Source organism: Uloborus diversus, chromosome 6 (assembly GCF_026930045.1).
Source record: "Uloborus diversus isolate 005 chromosome 6, Udiv.v.3.1, whole genome shotgun sequence".
Taxonomy (NCBI): Eukaryota; Metazoa; Arthropoda; class Arachnida; order Araneae; family Uloboridae; genus Uloborus; species Uloborus diversus.
This window is the reverse complement of record NC_072736.1, coordinates 87,869,306-87,881,859: the sequence shown is the minus strand read 5'-3', so window position 1 is coordinate 87,881,859 and position 12,554 is coordinate 87,869,306.

Here is a 12,554-nt window from a genome sequence, read left to right as displayed (position 1 = left end):
AATTTCCCTCCTTTTGAGGACATGGAAAAAAAAAAAAAAAAAACAGTCACTAATTCGCTAACTTGCCAACCATTTTTCTCACCTCACAACTAAAAAAACAAACTAATGTATTCCGTAAAGGTTGTTTTTCTGCTAGCACAGTGTCAATGCAAGGAAAACAACCTACCTTGCTGCACTATTTAACAAAGCTTTTATTTCAAAAATTTAAAGAAATCGTTAACCTTCCCATTCTTTAGTCTTAATCTGCGAAACTAATGTTACTGAATTGGCAGATGTTTTAAAATTGGAAAGTGGCCTAAGTAGACACATTTTAATGTCTCCGGTTAGAATGGCTCTAACCTTCCCACCTTTTTTGGAGACAAGAGAGGAAAAAAGTCATTAATTCCCTAACTTGGCAAACATTTTTCTCACCCAGCCCATACGCAATATTTCACAATTAAAACAAAACTAAAGAACTCCTTAAAAATTGTTTCTCTGCCAACAAAATGTCAAGGGCAAGATAAAACAACCTAACCATGCTGAAACCTTTATAAAGTTTTTATTTCATAAATTTTTAAAAAATCGTGAGTTTGAAATGTATCATTACTGAAATTTTCAACCTTCAAAAAAAAAAAGTAATAATAATAATAATGATGTAGCATATATTACTACTGGTGTGGAATTCCTTTACATTGTAGAAGATTTCCTTATTACACAAATGTTGAGAATCGCTTTGTTGGTTATTGGTATAGATCATCTCCTCAATATAAGGAAAATGGCAATAACAGTATCAACCACCTTCTAAATAGACCGATACAGCGTAGTTATCATTTAGTGGGACAAGATTAGAAGGAACTATATTCCCTATTAAAAAAAATTAATGAATAAGTACACTCTAAGAAATTTCCGAAAATTTAGGCGCATTGGCCATAAAATTATACGGTAAGTGCCCTTCTTCGAGGAAACAGCGCAGTGACCGTAATTGTAAAAAAACCACAGTAAATTTAAGTTGCGTTGACCGTAAAATTACGGGGCAGTCGTCAGTCCCTTAATCTGTGAAAGAATACGGTCATTCCCCGTAATTTTCCATTTTCATCTCCCCTGCAAATAAGATTAGCTACCGTAGTACCCCGCATTATCTGGCATGTCGAAAAAAAGGGAGGTTGACCAGCATGCCGGGAAATTCGAATTTTCCAGCACGCCGGATAATTTGAGGTTTATTTTGCAACAAAACAAAAGTAAATTTCCCCATTCAGTTCCAATCAGAAAGCAAATCACTGTGAGGAAAAAACAAATAAATCCCGAAAGTAACCTTCTTTCAAAAAAAAAATGTGTATTGCATATAATATGTGCTTGCTATTTATGGTAGGTTGTGGCGTAGCTAGGGAGGGACGGAGGGTGCGGTCAGCCCCGGGCGGCACTTTTTGAGGGGCGGCATTTTCACTCTTTTAATGCGAAAAAATTTAACGCGTTTTCCCAATAAGGAAACATGCTTTTGATCTACAGTCGAATCCCGACTTACGCGAGGGATGCGTTCCAAGACCCCTCGCGTAAGTCGAAATTTCGCGTTGTGGTATGTGTAAAAACTTTTATAAACATAACCAATCATTTTAGACACGTGTAAACACAACCTTAAACAGTAAAAAACCTTTTCTTAACCATGCCTTACTGTTTCTTACATAAAGAACTGAATTTTTATTTGTATTTAAAAAAAAGCCGTTTTATTCAACATAAAATACTGCTATGATGCACAAAAACAATGATCAATGGGAAAGAAAGACATAAAATAAACCAATACTGTGCGTACGGCATGTAGTAAGGAGAACAAATGCCCTATAGTTGTACTGTACAGTTTATTCAGTAATGATATTTGTAACTTAAAAAAAGTGAAAATGATGATTTATGCTGCAGTTATTCTAATATATTTTTAAATACAGTTGTTTCATTGGTTCTTTTATAAAGTTTCCATCTATGGCATTACCCCTCTTCCTGGTTTCTTTAATTTACAATAAAAAACAGCTTCCATTTTAATAATTTTTGCATTTTGCTTGGATACTATTCGGTGAACTTTAATAGATTTACTTTTCTTGACTTTTAATTGTACGTATGGAAGATTCACTCATACCGTCATAACTAATTGTTGTGCTACCCTTTGAAGCATTTTTTGGTTCAGCTTCAGCTTTTCAAGAAGTTTTACCTTTTCTTTAATTGTCAGAAATGTTCTCTTTTTCTTTCTATCTTCACCAACTTTAGATAAAGCAGTGCTCCTAGGTGTCATTATGTAAACATACGTGTTACCCCAAGTATACTCGTGCACAGAGGCAAATTTCTATTTAAACGTGTATATACACATTGATGCATGCATATACGAAAAAATACGTGTATATACGAGTAAGTACGTGTACACATGACAATAGGTATATAGATACTTGTTTAACCCGAGTATACTCGTGTACGATGGCACATTTTTATTTCTATGTGTATCTGCATATTTATGCGTTTATAAAGAGTAAATACGTGTATATACGAGTATGTACATGTACACATGATAATATGCGTATAGATACGTGTTACCCCGAGTATACTCGTGTAAAGAGGTACATTTGTATTTCGACGTGTATATACATATTCAAGCATGCATATACGAGAAAGTACGTGTACATACAAGTATGTTCGTGTACACACGAGAATTTGCGTATAGATATGTGTTACCCCGAGTATACTCGTGCAAAGAGCAACATTTGTATTTTTACGTGTATATAGATATTTATGCGGGCATAAACGAGAAGTTACGTGTATATACAAGTATGTTCATGTACACACGAGAATATATATAAACATACGTGTTACCCCGAGTATACTCGTGCACAAAGGTAAATTTCTATTTACACGTGTATATACATATTGATGCATGCATATACGAGAAAATACGTGTATATGCGAGTAAGTACGTGTACACACGACAATAGGTATATAGATACTTGTTTAACCCGAGTATACTCGTGTACGATGTCACATTTGTATTTCTACGTGTATATGCATATTTATGCGTTTAAAAACGGGTAAATACGTGTATGTACGAGTATGTACGTGTACACACGATAACATGCGTATAGATACGTGTTACCCCGAGTATACTCGTGTACAGAGGTAAATTTGCTTTCAATTGTGTATATACATACTTATGCGTGCACACAAACGAAAATACGTGTATGCTCTTGCACACATGAGAAGATGTGTACAGATACGTGTTACCCCGAGTATACTCGTGTAAAGAGGTACATTTGTATTTCTACGTGTTCATGCATATTTAAGCGTGCATATACGAGAAAGTACTTTTATATACAAGTATGTTCGTGTACACACGAGAATATGCATATAGATGCGTGTTAACCCGAGTATACTCGTGCAAAGAGGAGAATTTGTATATAAGATTTTACATACACATGCGAGCATATACGAGAAAAAGACAAGTATATACGAGTATGTTCGTGTACACAAGAGAATATGCGAATAGATACGTGTAACCCGAGTATACTCTTGTACAGAGGTACATTTGTATTTGTACGTTAATACGTTAAAATACATTTTTATGCTCGCATACACTTGTATATACGAGTAAAAACATGTATAAACGAGTAGTTTTGTGCATATACGTATATATACGTGTTATCCCGAATATCCGTGTATACTGGGAATTTTGTATTTCTATGTATATACCTACAAGTACGTGTAAACACAAGTAAACACGTGTATATACGAGTAAATAAGTGTAAACCCAATTTTTTTTGGATTTCTAGCTGTTATCCCGAGTATATTCGTGCACGGAGGTATGTGTAATTTCTAAGTGTATGTACAAATTTATTTGTGCATACACGAGTAAATACGTGATTAAACGAGTATGTACGTGTATAAAAAAAAAAATTTTGCGTATGGATATGTGTTAATCCGAGTATACTCGTGCACAGAGGTAAGTTTGTATTTAAACGTATATATATATATATATATATATATATATATATATATATATATATATATATATATATATATATATATATATATATATATATATATATATATATATATATATATATATATATATATATATATATATATATATATATATATATATATATATATATATATATATAATATATATATATATATATATATATATATATATATATATATATATATATATATATATATATATATATATATATATATATATATATATATATATATATATATATATATATATATATATATATATATATATATATATATATATATATATATATATATATATATATATATATATATATATATATATATATATATATATATATATATATATTAGGGTGGTCCTTATTTATATGGGAAAAAAAATTTCGGAATACTACAAGTGACGTCCCCTAGTTTTGTGACACTATAATAAAAAGTAATCGGTGCAAAATTTGAACTCGATCGGTCTATAATAACACGTGCCCCTAGGACGTTGAACTTTAACACTTTTGATAATTTTCTCACAAATCTTTGAGTTTTTACTTCAGACCCCGTACATCGTTTCTCCTATGTTTGCAAAATATTTTTACAGCGAGGTAGCACTATAATTAATCTTTTTAATTACTTCATATCGTCTAAAGATTTTACATTGAATAAGAATAAAATATTGCTTTAGGAACTTTACCTTAATCGTACGCTTTTCTCAACGTATCTCAATCGTGTGGCGTTTTTTCCCCGATAGTCTTGGAGTATCTGTAAAATACTAAATTGCTTTTGTGACTCATATTTGGTAAATTGATTGTGAAATTCTTCGATTAATTGTGCTCGTTTTTCAGTTGTATAATTCACAACTTTCAGCATTTTAACGATATCTCTTCCCTTTAAATAGCTTCCTTCATTTTGCCATGAATCAGAATCAAATAGAAAAACATCTTTTGGTGTTTGTAACTTATCAACCAGTTTTACTGACTTGTAATTGATTCTATAAAGAGGAAGATCTTTACTAAGAAAGTATTCCAAATCATCTACTGTTATTTGAAATTTTTTATACAGTCATCAGACACGTCTTCCTATTCAGCAAGCATTTTTTTTTTTTTTTGAAGTAGTCCTTTCCTATCTTCAAAGCTAATTCCTTCATCAGATACGGACAAAGCTACTAGTTCATCCCCTAAGTACCATAAGTGATTTATGAATTTTTCAATCACTGCTTCTGCTGCATGTTTGTCATAATTTTGTACCCTGCAGGTTTTTTAGACACAAGACTTTACATTAATTTAAAAGGCCTAGAATGGGTTGCTGCGAAAAACCATATCTTCATACAACATTTAACTGTAATAAACAGCATTTACGGGCAATCTCTTCACGTAGTGTCAATTTAAATTGCTTCCTAAATATATAAATTTTCAAACAAGAAATTCCTTTTGCCACCCCTCTGGGTCAGGGATAAACTCCAGGTTGCCGAAACATATCCCTGTAGGAGGGAGAACTTCACCAAGAAATATTATTACACGTTAGGAGAATTCTCTGTAATATTTCTTAATTCCGCTTTCTATGAACAATAATATGTCATCAAATTCTTCTTTTAGAATTTAAGTGGTATGTGTAATTTTGAATTTTGAAGCGCTTAAATAATGGAATATCGTGTTTAGAACTAAGAAAGGCGAGAACTTCTTTAAAGACATTCTGCAATACGATTTCAAGTTCATGATGATAGCAATACAAATGCAATATATCACCGTTCAGCTTTTGCTCTAAAAAATTGCATGCACAATTTATACGGCCGGTATTGTAAGCCGCTGTATAAAACACTACAGCTAGAACAGTTAGCAATAAAGAGCTATCATCTAAGATATCATATACAACTGAAGAAATATCTCAGAAATTCTGAGTAGCTGTTTAACAATGGAACCTGAAGCTATCATGGTAAGCCCCATCGGCTTTTTTTTTTCCTGTTACATCTGGATGTAGCTTTGTATCCCAGGGAATAACTAAAAAATCTAAATTTAAGTTCATGAAATCTGATTTTACCTCTCGAAGATTTTCTTTTGCTCTCTTAAGGAATTTACGATCATAAGGTTATTTGGATTTAAATTTACTGCATCTACATAGGCTGTTAATAAATGAGCAGCATCTTTGTCCCTAATATGGCATTTGTCTAACATTGATGAAATGCGAGCAGATCTCAATAGATGTCAAGCTTTTTTGCGCTGTGGTAGACCAGATATAGAAAAAAGCTTCAACAGGTTAGGATAGATACCCATTTCGGTTCCTAAATCTTGTGAATTGCAAGAGGAATTTGATGATAATAAAGGACTATGTACTGAAATAGAAGACAGTTTAAAGTATAGATGTTTACATTATTCCGATCTGGAATTTTTTTGAATTTATATTTTAGATGTGGAAAATAGAGTTTATTTTTATGGTAGGGTAATCGAGGATTTTTCAAAATTTAAATTATAAGAATGCATAAACATTTAAGTATATAACTAAAGAACAGCGAATTAAAATATAATTGTCATTACTTATATTTATAGCATGGAAACCTAGTGACCCTATTTGCCACACCTATTACATACACAGAAAATTTTCTAAATCAACACCCCCCAAATCCTGGAGGATGCAATTTTTTGCTGTCAAAAATCATTCATTAATGACCTAGGCAATTCATTAATGGCCTTTAGAATCCCTTGTGCCCATCTTGGTGGAAAAAAATGTTCCCCTGCCGCTTGGTTTGAAACGAACTTGAATAGCGGTATACCTGTCCCAAGGCCATTGGTGTACATGTACCCTATGTAATATGTAAAATTTTACAGAATGAAAGTGAGAGAATGATTGGTCTGGAAGTAGCAACATCTATTGAGGTTCAAAATTACTTTAAATATGAAACCTAGGAATATTTTTACATAAAAATGAGAAAATCCGCGATTTTTTCTTTAAAACTCAAAAAAGGGGGCCCTAGGGGCACGTGTTAATATTCATGGATTGACTTAAAATTTTGTATGGATCATTTGTTTGTATAATGGAACAAATTGAGGGGGCGTCGTGTAAAATATCTACAACTTCAAAAATAAGAACCACCCTAATATATATATATACATATATATATATATATATATATATATATATATATATATATATATATATATATATATATATATAATATATATATATATATATATATATATATATATATATATATATTTATGCATGCATATACGAGAAAATACGTGTATACTCGAGTAATTTCGTGTACACAAGAGAATAGACGTATACATTCCTTTTTAACCCGAGTATACTCGAGTAAAGAGGTACATTTGAATTTCAATGCGTATATGCATATTTATGCGCTTATACACAGGTAAATGCATGTATATACGATTATGTATGTGAACACACGAGAGAATATGCGTATAGATACTTGTTACGCCGAGTATACTTGTGCACAGGGAAATTTGCTTTTAAAACGTGTATATACATATTTATGCGTGCATATAAGAGAATACGACTATGTACGTGTTCACACGAGAATATGCGTATAGATAAATGTTACACCGAGTATACTCGTGTGTAGAGGTACATTTGTATTTAAGATTGTACAAACATTTTTATGCGTGCATACATGAGAAAATACAAGCACATACGGTGTAGATTTATTTCACTCTCTCTAGTTTTAGTATAAATTTTAATCTGACGAAGTTTAATCTGCTTACTTTAGTTGACTCAATCAATCTGATTAAATTAGTTTGACTAAATCAATCTGATTAAATTAGTTTGACTAAATCAATCTGATTAAATTAGTCTGAACTAAATCAATCTGAACTAAATTAGTTTTTTTTTCCCTACAACTAACCAAGTTAGTTTAAACTAACTTTAATCGTCGTCTGCAATTGAAAAAATCAGATTAAATATAAACTGAACTAAATGTGAGTCAGATTACTTTGGTCGATTGAGGATTTAGTTGATTAATGCACAACACTGGTTTAAACGCATATTCTCGTGCGAACACGTACATACTCGTATATACTTGTCTTTTCTCTTACATACACGCATAAAAGTGTATGTACAATCATAAATACAAATTTTCCTCTGTGCACGAGTATACTCGGGTTAACACGCATCTATACGCATATTCTCATGTGTACACGAACATACTTGTATATACACGTACTTTCTCGTATATGCACGCCTAAATATGTATATACACGTAGAAATACAAATGTAGCTCTTTACACGAGTATACTCGGGATAACACGTATGCTTACATATATTCTCGCGTGCACATGAACATACTTGTATATACACGTACCTTCTCGTTTATGCACGCATAAATATCTATATACACGTACAAATACAAATGTAGCTCTTTACGCGAGTATACTAGGAGTAACACAGATCTATACGCATATCTCGTGTGTACACGAACATACTTGTATGTACACGTACTTTCTCGTATATGCATGCTTGTATATGTACATACAATACAAATGTACCTCTTTACACGAGTATACTCGGGGTAACATGTATCTATACGCATTTTCTCATGTGTACACGTACATATACGTATTTTTGCTTGTGTGCACGCATAAGTATGTATATGCACAATTAAAAGCAAATTTACCTCTGTACACGAGTATACTCGGGGTAACATGAATCTATGCGCATACTATCGTGTGTACTCGTACATAATCTTATATATATGTTTTTACTCGTTTATAAACGCATAAATATGCATACACACGTAGAAATACAAATGTACCTTCGTACACGAGTATACTCGGGTTAAACACTTATTTGTCGTGTGTACACGTACTTACTCGTATATACAAGTATATACAAGTACAAATATGTATATACACGTACAAATATAAATATACCTCTTTACACGAGTATACTCGGGGTAGCAAATACCTATACGCATATTCTCTTGTGTACACGAACATACTTGTATATACACGTACTTTCTCGTATATGCACGCTTGAATATGTATATGCACGTCGAAATACAAATGTTCCTCTTTACACGAGTATACTCGGGGTAAAACGTATATATACGCATATTCTCATGTGTACACGTATATACACGTATTTTCGCTTGTGTGCACGCATAAGTATGTGTTTTCACAATTAAAAGCAAATTTACCACTGTACACGAGTATACTCGGAGTAACACATATCCATATGCATATTCTCTTGTGTACACGTACATACTCGTATATACACATATTTACTCGTGTATGCACACATAAATATGTATATTCACTTAAAAATTCAAATATACCTCCGTACACGAACATACGCAGGATAACATGTTTATATACGTATATTTAAGCAAATAGTCGTATATACAAGTATTAACTCGTGTATGCTTGCGTAAATATGTACATACACGTAGAAATACAAATGTGCCTCTGCTCATGTGACATTTATATTTTACGAATTTAATCTGAATTAAAAAAGTAATCAAATCAATTTGATTACTTTTAATCTGATTACTTTTAATCTGACTAAATTCAATCTGATTAACTTAATCTGAACTAAATCAATCTGAACTAAATTAGTTTTTTTCAGCAGCTAACGAGTTAGTTTAAACTTAAGTTAATCTTCGTCTGCAATTGAAACTAGTATGTTGTGGCCATCACGAAACTTTCTTCTATATTTTTCTTTTTTTTCTGATCCCTCCCCATGTTTGACGAGGAAGCAATATTCCCAACAAAAACAAAATTACACATGCAAAAACTTGACGACTATCCCAATGTCTGAATTATTGCAAAAGCAAAGCAAAGAGCGAAAATTGAAAGTTATTTTAAAAGCCTTGCTTGAATTAATTACAAATATTTTATTTGTTAACAAACATAAGATGGCAACAGTTAAAAATTTTAAATCATTGAGATAATATTTCCGATCATTTCCATACAATTAAAATCACGAGAAATACGCAGACGACAATCTATTACGATTTATCTTTCTTATTGTTGCATTAATAAAAATATTTTTATTCGCAAAAAAAAAAAAAAAATCAACACCTCTTGGAGCGATCGGCGTCAAAATTGAACCAAAGCCTGCTTACATATGGATTCACATATATTCCAAATTTCAAGCAGAACGTAGCATTACTTCTTGAGATAGGGCACTCAAAATGGAAAAAAAGAACGGGTGATTGCGCTACCCCCTTTTTAGCTGTTGACACAAGAATAAAATCAGTTCTTATACCCACTAAGGGCTACTTGCCGATAAATTTTTCTTTCATTCCGTTCATTATTTCTTGAGATACAGCAGTCACAATTGACGACAAAAAACGTTCTATAGCTCAACCCCCGTTTGAGTTATTGACACCAAAATTGAATCAGCACTTGTTCCTGTTAATACCAACATATGGACCAAATTTTGTTTGATTCCGCCAGCTACTTCCTGAGGAATAGCAAGCACGCGTAACTCGAAAAACGTCCCATTGCTCCACCCCCCTTGGAGGAATTCGCGCCAAAAACTAATGGGCACAAGTCCACATAGGGGCACATATGTGTACTAAATTTCGTTCGATTTCATGCGGTAGTTTTTGTTGTAGAGCGGCCACAAAAAACTGGTCACACACAGACGTGACACACATACACACACACACACACACACATACACACACACATACAGACAGACAGACATTTTCCAAAAATGGTCAAAATGGACTCAGCACACCTCAAAACGTTCGAATCCGTCAAAATTCGAAATTCGAAAATTTGCACGAATCCAATACTTTCTTCTATATATTAGATATAGAAGAAAGTAAAAATCAAATTAAATTTAATCTGAACTAAATGTGAGTCAGATTACTTTAGTCGATTGAGGATTTAGTTGATTAATGCCCAACACTGGTTTAGGGGCGGTAACTTACTGCTTAATTGTTTGCTTGCTTAATTTTTATTTAACGTTTACAAAATTATTCGCTATTAAACAATATTTTCCTTGTTAAAATAACAAATGACATTGCTAGTAAATATTTTTACAAAATTAAACTGCTTATTACTACTAATAAGATATATATATAGAACTATATATTCATTTTTATGCTGAACATATATTTTTTATAGTATTATTATTATTATTTTTTTTTTTTTCATTTACCTCAATTTTGCGGCATGCCAGATAATGCGGGGTAATACGGTAACAAACATTTTCTTCATTTTTATCAATATGCAATTTTATTTCTTCAGTTTGTTCATTCGTTTACCATTCATCGGAATTTTTCTTGAGTTTAATACACGCAATTGAATACCTCATCAACTATTTCGTCGTCTTTAATCTTTTGTCTTAACGTCGGAAATTTTTGTAATGCAAGTTAGGAGAACGATTTTTGTCTTGATTATGAAAGATGTGTGATCGGCATGTCACGTTTAATTTGAACTCTCACACTCACTAAAGAAACAATTAACATGAGTTCCACTATCATTGTACAAAAAGACAATTAAAATGCCCCAAGGTTCCACTGCCAATACTCGTCGAGTTCAGAAAACATTGACTAATTCTATCGACTGTTGCCAGCGAAACAGCACAAAATATATTGCATGCTTACCCTCCCCCCCCCCCCTGCTTTGTGGTGTAGGAGTTATTTCTTTAATCTTTTTAAATCTCTACTTTAAGAGTTGTTATTTTCAAGTGGTCCTTGATCGTTTCATCTAATTTGGGTTATCTACAAAGATTATCATCATCAAAAAATGCGCCATCTATTCTGACATTCTTTTGCTTTCAATTCCAAAACTTTGTCGTTGCAATCCCAGACATTTGTTTTGAAATGTTCTGAAAACTCATCACTGTCAGCCCCATTTAATCGGATACAAGATAAACAAATACCCCGATAGTACAAATGAAAGCTCCCGGAACTGAATATTTCCTCATAGACGTAATGTTACAGATCCCTGCTTAATCGAATAATTTCCCAGGATAACAGAATAATATTAATCAGCTTTAGCAAATATTTTTGAATAATTAAGAAATAAGTTTAGTAAGAACAGTTATCGACATAAAAATGTAAAACAATACTTTTTGGCATCGACGGGCGAGAAAAACATTTGTATTTCATCAAAACATTTCTTCTAGTCTATCTAATTTCTTTTGTTATTGCCTTTACAAAAAATAAAATAAAATAAATAAATCGCTCAGTCGATAATTAAATTAAGTAATGCAAAGAAATATACACATTTCAGACGATAATAAACTGATAAATATACAAGTAAAGAAAATTTAAAATTAAAAAAAAAAAAACTACTGAGTCGCAAATGTAAAAATCAAGAGGGAAAATTGAAAATCCTTTTTATAGCTTTTATCAAAAATAAATTACAAGTGCAGTCAAATCTTCTCGGTAACGCGAAACTTGTGACTCGAATATTCCTTTATCTCGAAGTTTTCCTTTACTCTTGAAACTGTCCTTAACTCTTGAGACTGCCGTGGAAACTTCCCATAACTCGAACTACCAATAAATCGTACGTTTTAGCCGGCTCCTTGGGATATCGAGTTATAGAGTTGACTGTTATTTATTTATTAAAAAATAAAAACTGGCAACAGATTTTTTTTTAATTATTGCG